The sequence below is a fragment of the Carassius carassius genome, chromosome 6, assembly GCF_963082965.1.
Source record: "Carassius carassius chromosome 6, fCarCar2.1, whole genome shotgun sequence".
Taxonomy (NCBI): domain Eukaryota; kingdom Metazoa; phylum Chordata; class Actinopteri; order Cypriniformes; family Cyprinidae; genus Carassius; species Carassius carassius.
Genome location: NC_081760.1, coordinates 6,740,880 through 6,752,910, shown reverse-complemented (window position 1 = coordinate 6,752,910; position 12,031 = coordinate 6,740,880).

Below are 12,031 nucleotides of genomic sequence, written 5' to 3'. Positions count from 1 at the left end.
AAAAAAGTATTTTCAAATAGAAAACAGTAATTATACAGTATCACTGTTTTTACTGTATTTGGCGAGCATATAAGACATCATTAAAGAAACATTTGAAAATCTCACAGACCCCATAATAATAATGATTATGATAAATGGTAAGACTTAAAAATGTATTACGCACAGACATACACACACAAACACACACACACACACACACACACACACACACACACACACACACACACACACACACATCCTGTTTTTTTATTCTCCTAGGTATAAATATGAACTTATGAAAAGTGATTTCATACATCCATTAAAACTGCCCTGCAAAAAGTTGTAAAGAAAAGAAAAGTTATTTCTGAGAAAAGCAATAGTATCATAATTTGGACAATTAATTTAATGTGTGCAGAAATGAAAACTTACAATTATCCTTTTTTTTCAACATAAAAATATGTATAAATGCATGTTATAGATTGCACTTTGTTATGTCAGTTTCACCCATTTGCAAATTACTTTAAATGCTCCACATTGACAAACTGGATACATGAGGTCACCCTTCCCATTCTAAAAATAGCCAAAGATAGGCATTTATATTCATGCCAGAACATAAAGTGACATTTAGCAGGTGTTTTTTATCCAAAGCATCTTGCAGGAGACATAACTAAGTAAAGAGGCAGTACCAATACATTTAAGCATAGAAAATGTTTTTTTTTTCGAAATTTTATGCAAGAAGCTATTTGACACCAGGAAGAATCAATATCCAGTAAGACCTTGGGGACATAGTCACCTTTTAGTTGAGGACATGCCACATGACTCTGCATTATTCAAACACAGCCTCGCTCTAAGGGCAACACTGCAGTGCGCAAAGGTTCTCCCTACAGTCATAACACCTCACTGTTGCTGTAAAACTGGGCTGATGCAACTGACCCATTAAAAGGTTTAGTATTCTGTTCTCTCTGGTGAGAGAAGACTGTATTTTTACCAGACTGGGAGTTACAAATTCAAATGAAAGAATCTCTTCAGTATGTTGAAGCAGTTCAGTTTCGCTTTTTCAAATAAACAACAATCTACTTTCCTTCATTTCTTTTGTGACAGATAAGTTCCCACATCTGAATTCGACGAAAGGACGAATGGGTCATTAAATAAAGCACTGAACAGAAAGGCCCACTGAGATAATCAGTTGCATTTATCATGAATGTAAATCAATACTGAAGGAGCAAGAGTGAGAGAGAGAGAGAGAGAGAGAGAGAGAGAGAGAGAGAGAGAGAGAGACAGAGAGACAGAGAGACAGAGAGAGGAAGTATGTTTTATGGTCCAACCATTTCTGCTGAGCTTTTTATTCTGCGAGCATTTATCTCTTCTGGACTGCAGCCAAATGGGAAACACTGATTTATTCTCTCTTGGCACAGAGAGCTGAGTGGACAAAAAGAGGAGAGGGCAGGGAGAGCAGAGGAGAGACTCTGATTATTGAAGAACTGAAGGCAAAGAATAGGAGAAAGAGAGAAATATGTTTGAAATGTCTTATAAACACCTTGCAAAGGTCAAATTTATCCCTGCCATCTCCATTTCACTGGGTAGAGCATCCCTGAAGAGTTATTTGTGGCAATCTCCATGTATGCTTGTCAGAACGATTTAAACAGAACTCAAAGTAGGGAGGGACAGACTGATGAATGAACTGGTTTAAGTTCAAAACATAATGACTTCAAAATAAACCTTTGCTTATTTCAATAGTGACTAACTAAATATCTATTCAATTAGTTACTATAGTCTACCTATTCACTATATACTTTTACTTATTAATTTGCTAATGATTTTCCCAACATCGACAAATGTGTTTTTTTTTTTAAGTAACCTTTTTAATCATATTGTGTTACTGTTTAATTATTTAGTTAGAAAGTAGTCATTATGACTGTAATAATTCAGAAACTATTAGTGCCAAATTAATATTTACCAGTAAAATTGGAATATACCAGTTGAAATACTTACTAGTCAGAAGTGAATAGCTGATCACAGAATTCGATGTCAAAATTGTGCATGCTGAAAATTGACTTACCCTCAGGCCATCCAAGATGCTGATGAGTTTCTTTATTAGAACTGATCTGGAGAAATTAAACATTACATCACTTGCTCACCAATGTGTCCTCTGTAGTGAATGGGAGCCGTCAGAATGAGAGTCCAAACAGTTGATTAAAAACACCACAGTAATCCAGATGTAATCCACATGAATCCAGTCCATTAATTAACATCTTGTGAAATGAAAAGATATGTGTTTGTAATAAAGTAATTCATCATTAAGACACTTTTAACTGTCAATCGTTGCTAAAGTACAAGTCCTCTATTCAAAATTTTGCTTTCTCCAGTGAAAATGTCATCTTGTCTCATTCAGGACAGAAATATACACAGATCAAGCATCATTTTAAGCAAAAACAGTTCTAAACCAATATGTTGGTGGATTCTGATGTGAGAGGACAATAGGGCAAGGTCTTGAGCAAGCATTAATATGGACTCCTATTTCAATTCACTTGAGAGCAACCATTAGTGAGCAAGAGATGTAATGCTAAATTTGTCCCAACACAAACTCATCTACATCTTAGATGGCCTGAGGTTGAGGATGTCCATCAATTTTGATTTTTGAGTGAACTATTCCTTTAAGGCAAGACACCACAGCTACACCTAAAAACACAAACAAACAACCAAACTTCCACAATACATCAAGACAATAGTTTTCTATTAAATGTTTTTAAATGTTATGATTAAATATGCAAATAAGGCATCATCTAATTAAATGCAATTGATTACTAATTTGCATACATTTTCATAACAGAAATATGATCTGTGGATAAAAGTTTTTTTTTTTAAATGTTGTATTAAAGAGAGGATTTTGAACACGATTAGCACTCCATAAATCTGAAAATATTGTCAACTGTGGTAACTAACTAAATAAATATGCACCATGTTTTTAGGAATAAAATGTAATAAAAACTAAGCAAATTATATATTACTATGGTATGTGGGTGCTACAGAAGTGGAGATCTCAGTCTGAAAAATGGCCTTTTAACGTGTTGCAGTTAAATGTATGGACGTAAACAGATAGTGTAATAAAATAAACACATAAATGTGTATTTTTGGATGTTTTCTTTGCAGCTAGCCATATAGGTTACCAGTTATTATGAGGTTATCAAGTGACAGATCATATAATTATGTCTGTAGTTCGTTAGTCTGTGTTCGGTGCTTGTGTTTGCTTTGAAAGTGCCCTTTCCTTCACTCACGTTTCACTGCGACACGCTGGGTGGGTCAAGATTACTCCGTTATACTCCCACAAGCCCCTCCCAATCGCTCCCATCCACGCCTCGGGTTTTTACAAAGCGCAGTTTGCGGAACGGAGTCGCTTTAGCTTATGCAACGTGGTCCACTTTCACGTACATCATGCCATTTTCACTGCAATGCAGCATCGACCGCACTGCTGCTGCTGTTCTGCAGTAGTACTGGCACGCGATCTTCTCGCGGTATTGAGTAGGCGTGACTGTATTGAGTATTGATAAAGAGTGATGCGGCGAGAGTGAGCCTATAATCATCATCTCCCCCCAACACACTCAACCATTCTAATATTAATCAGTAAATAGGTGCAGAGCAGTTGTTTTACAAGCATAGTCTGTACTGACTATAAAGAAGTTTATAATATTGCGGAATGATATCTGTGATTCCTTTGATATGGCAAGAAAGAGACAAATAGTTTAAGTGAAACCAGTTCCTAAATACAAAAGACTGAAGACTAAAACCCATTGTGATAATTGTAAAATTCCCAGAAATAAAGATTAAGGTAAGAAGAAGGGTAGAGTCATGATTGCTAATTGTTAAATCAATTAAAATTCGATTCTGAGATTTTAGTTGAATAACCAATGACAGACAAAGTAAAAATCCCAGTAAAAGCAATGGTAAAATTATTCAATGACTGATATATATATATACACAAAAAAAAAAAAAAAGATAATTAGTGTTTATTTTGCAAGTTTTCCCACATATTTTTAAGTAAAATTTAAGTATGGAATTAAAATCTAGTTAAATAGGTTATGTACAATTACAAACCCGATTCCAAAAAAGTTGGGACACTGTACAAATTGTGAAATAAAAACAGAATGCAATGATGTGGAAGTTTCAAATATACAACAGAAAACAGCAGATGACATATCAAATGTTTAAACTGAGAAAATGTATAATTTTAAGGGGAAAATATGTAGATTTTAAATTTCATGGCATCAATACATCTAAAAAAAGTTGGGACAAGGCCATGTTTACCACTGTGTGGCATCCCCTCTTCTTTTTATAACATTCTGCAAACGTCTAGGGACTGAGGAGACAAGTTGCTCAAGTTTAGGAATAGAAATGTTGTCCCATTCTTGTCTAATACAGGCTTCTAGTTGTTCAACTGTCTTAGGTCTTCTTTGTCGCATCTTCCTCTTTATGATGCGCCAAATGTTTTCTTTGGGTGAAAGATCTGGACTGCAGGTTGGCTATTTCAGTACCCGGATCCTTCTTCTAAGCAGCCATGATGTTGTAATTGATGCAGTATGTGGTCTGACATTGTCATGATGGAAAATGCAAGGTCTTCCTTGAAAGAGACGACATCTGGATGGGAGCATATGTTGTTCTTGAACTTGGATATACCTTTCAGCATTGATGGTGCCTTTCCAGATGTGTAAGCTGCCCATGCCACATGCACTCATGCAACCCCATACCATCAGAGATGCAGGCTTCTGAACTGAGCGCTGATAACAACTTGGGTTGTCCTTGTCCTCTTTATTCCAGATGACATGGTGTCCCAGTTTTCCAAAAAAAACCTTCAAATTTTGATTAATCTGACCACAGAACAGTTTTCCACTTTGCCACAGTCCATTTTAAATGAGCCTTGGCCCAGAGAAAACGGCTGCGCTTCTGGACCATGTTTAGATATGGCTTCTTTTTTGACCTATAGACGACAGCGAATGGCACGGTGGATTGTGTTCACCGACAATGTTTTCTGGAAGTATTCCTGAGCCCATGTTGTGATTTCCATTACAGTAGCATTGCTGTATGTGATGCAGTGCCATCTAAGGGCCCGAAGATCACAGGCATCCAGAATGGTTTTCCGGCCCGGACCCTTACGCACAGAGATTGTTCCAGATTCTCTGAATCTTTGGATGATACTATGCACTGTAGATGATGATAACTTCAAACTCATTGTATTTTTTTCTCTGAGAAAATCCTTTCTGATATTGCTCCACTTTTTTTCGAATTGGTGATCCAGTGGCCATCTTGACTTCTGAGAGACGCTACCACTCTGAGAGGCTCTTTTTATACCCAATCATGTTGCCAGTTGACCTAATAAGTTGCAAATTGCTCCTCCAGCTGTTCCTTATATGGACATTTTACTTTTCCGGCCTCTTATTGCTTCCTGTCCCAACTTTTTTGGAATGTGTAGCTCTCATGAAATCCAAAATGAGCCAATATTTGGCATGACATTTCAAAATGTCTCACTTTCAACATTGGATATGTTATCTTTATTCTATTGTGAATAAAATATAATTTTATAAGATTTGTAAATTATTCCATTCCTTTTTTACTCACAATTTGTACAGTGTCCCAACTTTTTTGGAATCAGGTTTGTAGTTTCATGAGTAATTTCTACTTATTATTTTAAATATCTTATATTAAATTTTACTCAAAAAACATAGCACTGAATAAAAAAACATTCTATTTGTTTACTTGCAAACATGCAAGTACATTGACAGTTTGTTATCCATTTTAAGCTAATATGTCTGTTCAATACAGTTTTTACCAAAATGAACACCTCAATACTTGGTACACAATACACAACAATGGCATAGTGTCTGAGTATGAATGAGTTATGTATGAGTATAGAAAATTAACTTCAGATGTCACAAAACAGCAAGTTACTAAACCTAACAACAACAGCAACCATAAAACAAATAGTGCAAATAGAACTCGAAAACATGATGGGAACAACAGGATCATAACATCCTTGTAAACATAACAAACAATTCCAAGTAAAATTACACTTATAAGTTCAAACTTGAATTTCTACAAGCTTTAATTGAGTATTAATATAGAATTTACTCTTTAAATTCTTGCTTGAACTAAATTATTTAATGTAGAAATTACATTTGTTTTTCCATAGTATTTACTTCACTGCAATATATATATATATATATATATATATATATATATATATATATATATATATATATATATATATATATTTATATATTTTTTTTTTATCAGTGCAGGCATATGACTATTTACATATTTAATTGCCTGTTGTTTTGCCTTAAGATATGCTGTATTAGCAAGTTTAACGATTTCATTCATAGGTTCTACCTTTCACTCCCACTCTTAACCTACAGGTGAAGTGAAGATGTCTTAACTGTCTAATCTAATTAATGGAAATATAAAATATTTAACCCATTGATTATATACAATAAGTATTACATTTGAAAATAATAACACTAGTAACAACATTCCACGCTTGACGTCTAATTGTATCTTTTTACTTCAAAATAAAAATGACAGCTTTTACTCCACAAATCCAAAAACACTGGTGTGTCCACAAATCCCTCTTAACATGCATAGCTATTTGTTAACTGGTGTGATTGGTCTAGGTGTGTTCCCTAATGTGGGCAAGCCTGGATGGGAAGGAGAATAGACATGTTCACTTATAATTCTTATATGTTCATAAGAAACTACTGAACATCTAAATGTAAGGTATCAGAAGTGCTAAGATTTAAAATTGCTGGCCCATTTTATCCAACCTTCATCAGCTATGGGTGAGATATTATTGCCATCATTTAAACTCTTCATATAACATTGCAAGAATCTAAGTGTAAATTACAGTAATATTGTGCTGAATGTGCTTTAGTATGCAAGGTTTCTGTTTAAAGTTATATTAATGAAATAAAAGTTATATTCATCAGAAAGTAAACCAAGGTAACAGAGGGAAGAAGAAGAGATGGATACGTGATTGAGATTCGGGTAGCGGAAGTATTTTGACTGACACGGAGGCAAACATTGTGACAAATAACTAGGAGGAAAGACTAGGACTGAGAAGTAAAGGTAATATAAATACAGTTTAAATAAATAAATAAAAAGAAGGGAAAAGGGTTGTGTGAGGAATTTGCAGTGGGATTATCGACCGACGGCCTGTATAGGTCCGGAAGGGTGGTCTCACGGAGTTCCTTGCAATCCGTAGGAGATGGTAGGAAATGACTCTGACAGTGAGAGTAATAACATGGCTTGTAGTGAGGAAGATGAGAGGAAGCTAAATGAATGGGAAAGTGCTGGTAAGGGAAAGAAGGGAGAGAGTCGGAAAAGAAAGAAAAATCATGCATCTAGCATTGGAGAATCAGAAAGTGATGAAAGTGGAAAAGGGGAAAAAACAGTAAAGGAAGGAATATTGAATGTTGTTGTCAGATTTGAAGAAGAAGGCGGAGTTAAGAAAATTGACCCGATTAAATTAACAAAAATCATCAAGAATCAGATTGGGGAAGTGAAATATGCAAGGATTTTAGGAGATGGGAATTTGCTAATTGGAATTTGAAAATGGGACCCAGTTAGACAAAGCTAAAAGGATGACATATATTGGTAAAGTTAAGGTTCAGAGGGTTGTAAAAGTTGGAGAAAAGAGAGATAACGGAGGTAAAGGAGTGATTAATGGGATTCCCATTAATATCAATAATAAAGAAATACTGGAAAACATGAGAGTGAATAAATTCACAGTGAAAAGTGTCAAAAGATTGACCAAAGGAATAGAGAAAAAGGACACTGAGTCAATACTGATTGAATTTGAGGAGAAAGAGTTACCTAAAGAGGTATACTTTGGATATGTAAGATATAATGTGAGAGAATATGTACAGAAACCAATGAGATGCTACAACTGTCAGGAGTTTGGGCACACTGCTAAAATGTGTAAGGGGAAAAGAAGGTGTGCTAGATGTGGAGGTGAACATGAATATGGGATGTGTGGTGAGGGAACAAAACCTAAGTGTTGTAACTGCGGAGGAAATCATAGTGTAGCATACTGGGGATGTGAAGCACTTAAAAAAGAGGTGGAGGTACAGAAGATAAGACTAAAAGAGAAGGTGTCATATGCTGAAGGAGTTAAGATGAATGGACAGAGGAATCAGAATATAGAGGGAAGAGTGAATAAAGGACAAGAGGAAATGGATGATCAGCAAGGGATGAGGAAAGCATGGATAGAAAAAAAGAAACTGGTCACATTCATTGCAGGAGTAATTAATGCAACACATGAGATTAAGTCAAAAACAGAAAGAATTCAAGTAATTGTGAAAGCGGCAGAACACCATTTGGACATGATAGGGCTGAAGTGGGAGGAAATAAATGATGAACTCAGGATGCAAGCAAGTCAGGAGGCATCATGATTAGGTTTTTAATCCTAATAATGCTGATTTTACAATGGAATGCGAGAAGTCTCTTAGCTAATGGGCAGGATTTTAAGCAATTTGTTGGTAGTAGGGTAGAAAAACCAGAGATAGTGTGCATTCAAGAAACTTGGTTAAGACCTCAATTGGATTTTGTTTTATATGATTATGTGGCGGTAAGGTATGATAGAAGGGAGGGGGGAGGAGGAGGGTGTGTTACATTTATAAAGCAAGGAATACCGTATAAAATCTTAGGAGTGGGAAATGAACAAGAATATGTAGTAGTGAAAGTATGGGCAGGAAAGAGAGAGTTGGTGATTTGTAATTATTATAATCCTTGTAAAAGACTAGAGAAAACTAAGCTAGAAAAGATAGAGGGACAAAATTGTAATAATATTATATGGTGTGGGGATTTTAATGGACATAATACTTTGTGGGGGAGTAAAAAAAGTGATTACAATGGTCAAATAATAGAAGAAATGATAGATGAGAAGAATTTAGTGTGCTTAAATAATGGTGTAGGTACAAGAATTGATGTTAACACTGGAAAAGAATCAGTATTAGATCTCACATTAGTTTCAAATAAAATTGCAGCAAGATGTGATTGGACAGTGCATAAGGATGGCACAATAGGCAGTGATCATTATCCGGTGTGGTGTAAAATAAATATAGAGGTAGTATGTAGTATTGGGGAAGCAAGTGGAAAATGGATTTTTGAGAAAGCTGATTGGGGAAAATTCCAGGAGGAAAGTGATAGGTTGTTTAGGCAAACTAAAGATGAAGTTAGTGTTGAAATATTAGATAATCAAATTAAGCAAGGTATAATATCAGCAGCAGCAGAATCCATTCCCAAGAGTAAAGGAAGATGTAAAAAGAAAGTAGTGCCATGGTGGGATGGAAAATGTAAAGAAGCAGTGAAAAATAGAAACAAAGCATTTAGATTAGTTAAAAGAACACATAATTATGATCATTTGATTCAGTATAAACAAGCACAGGCAATAGTTAGGAGGATAATCAGACAGACAAAAAGAACATTCTGGAAATCTTATTGTGACACAATAGGAAATACAACTCAAATAGGTGAAATATGGGGAATGATTAAAAAGATGGGGGGGGATAAAAGAGAATGGAATTATCCAGTTCTGACTGAAGGAAATGAGAAGGCGATAACAAATAAAGAAAAGGTAGAGATGATGGCAAAACGTTTTGTTAGTATAAACAGTTCTAATAACTTGTTAGAGGAAGGAAGAGTAGCAATAGAAAGAACAAAAGCGCAGTATAAGGATGTGATATGCAGGAAAGATAATGGGGATGAGGAGCAAGATGCTCCTTTTAGCATGGGAGAGTTGCAGAGAGCGCTGGATAGGTCAGGGAAAACGGCTCCAGGGAAAGATGAAGTGTGCTACAGTATGTTAAAACATTTAAGTATAGAGGGTTTGGGGAAATTATTAAATTTATACAACAAGGTGTGGGAGGAAGGGAGACTTCCACAAAGCTGGAAAGAGGCAATAATTATTCCAATAAGGAAGCCTGGAAAGGATCCAAGTAATCCTGGTAGTTACAGACCAATTGCATTAACATCGCATATATGTAAGATAATGGAACGTATGATAAATGAAAGACTAATATATCTTTTAGAGAGTAGAAATAAAATGGCTAGATGTCAAAGTGGTTTTAGAAAAGGAAGAAATACAATGGATCCTGTGATCATTTTGGAGGAGGAAATAAGGAAGGCACAAGTGAATAAAGAAACTGTAGTAGCAGTATTCTTTGATGTGGAGAAAGCATACGATATGCTGTGGAAAGAGGGTCTTTTAATCAAATTACATTTAATGGGAGTTGGAGGGAAAATGTTTAATTGGATTATGGATTTCTTAAATAGAAGGAATATACAGGTGAAAATTGGGGTAGATTTATCAAAGCAATATGTTGTAGAAAATGGAACACCACAGGGAAGTGTGGTTAGTCCAACTTTATTCTCCATTATGATTAATGATATTTATTTAAATCTTCCAGGGGATATAGGGAGGTCTTTATTCGCAGATGATGGTGCTATATGGAAGAAAGGTAGAAATGTTGAGTATATTTTAAAGAAGATGCAGGAAGGAATTGATCAAGTTGAAAATTGGGGATTAAAATGGGGATTTAAGTTTTCAGTGGAAAAATCAAAAGTAATGGTTTTTACAAATAAAAAGAAGAATAAGGAAATTAAGCTGAAAATGTATGGAAGTATGTTAGAGAAAGTAGAATGTTTTCGTTTCTTGGGAATATACTTTGACACAAAACTAACGTGGAGAGAACATATAAAGTATACAGTTAATAAATGTAAGAAAGTGCTAAATGTGATGAGATGTCTTGCTGGGTTGGAGTGGGGTGCAAGTGTTTCAGCTTTAAAATATATATACATTGCTTTAATAAGATCTAAATTAGACTATGGGAGTATTGCGTATGGGTCAGCAGCAAAGACAACATTAGCTGAATTGGATATTGTGCAAGCGTGTGCCTTAAGAATATGTTTAGGGGCAATTAAAACTTCTCCAGTATGTGCACTTCAGGTGGAGGGAGGTGAAATGCCATTGTGGCTTCGACGGAAACAACTGACTGCAAACTATTGGATAAATCTTCGAGGGCATGAGGATAGTCATCCAACAAAAAAGGTATTACAAAAGTGTTGGGAAAAGGAGAGAAGAAAGAAAGAAAGTTTTGGCTGGACAGCTGATTTAATTGCAAAAGAAATGGAAGTGTATAATAAAAGATTTGCTAATACTGTGTTATGGCCTGTTAAGCCATTTTGGACATTGGAAATTCCGAAGGTTGATCTAGAGCTTTTAGTAATTAAAGGTTGTAACAGAAATATAGATATAATCAATGAATATTTTAAATATAAGAACAAGTATAAGGACAATACGGAGATTTATACAGATGGGTCAAAGGACCTACAAACAGATGCGACAGGGTCTGCGGTATACATCCCTAAATATGAGATAGGAATTAGCAAAAGAACATCTGACAGCATAAATGTTTATGCAGTTGAATTATGTGCTATACTTGTTGCATTAGAATGGATTGAACAATGCAGGGATATTAACATTCTAGTATGCAGTGACTCAGTATCAGCTCTTATGAGTATGAAGACTGGAAAAGCTAGTAGTCATCAAGAAATATTATATGAAATCTTGTTTTTAAATTCAAGGGTATGTAGACAAGGGAAAAATATAACATATATGTGGATACCAGCACATGTGGGCATACAGGGAAATGAGAAAGTTGATAAATTGGCAAAAAAGGCAACAAAAAAAGAACATGTTGACATGGAAATTAAATTGTCAAAATCAGAAGGGAAGAGTCTAGTGTGGAAAAAGATAATGGAAATATGGCAACATCAATGGGATCATGAAAGTAAAGGAAGACAACTATACATGATTCAAAATAAAGTAGGCAGTATAAGAGAGATGTCAAATAGAAGGACAGAACAAGTGGTAATAACAAGACTTAGGATTGGGCATTGTAAGTTAAGTGGAACTCTTCATATGTTAGGAAAACATCCCACAGGCCAATGCGATGAATGCCAAGAGGAAGAAACAGTTAGTCACATTTTTATGTCGTGCAGGAAA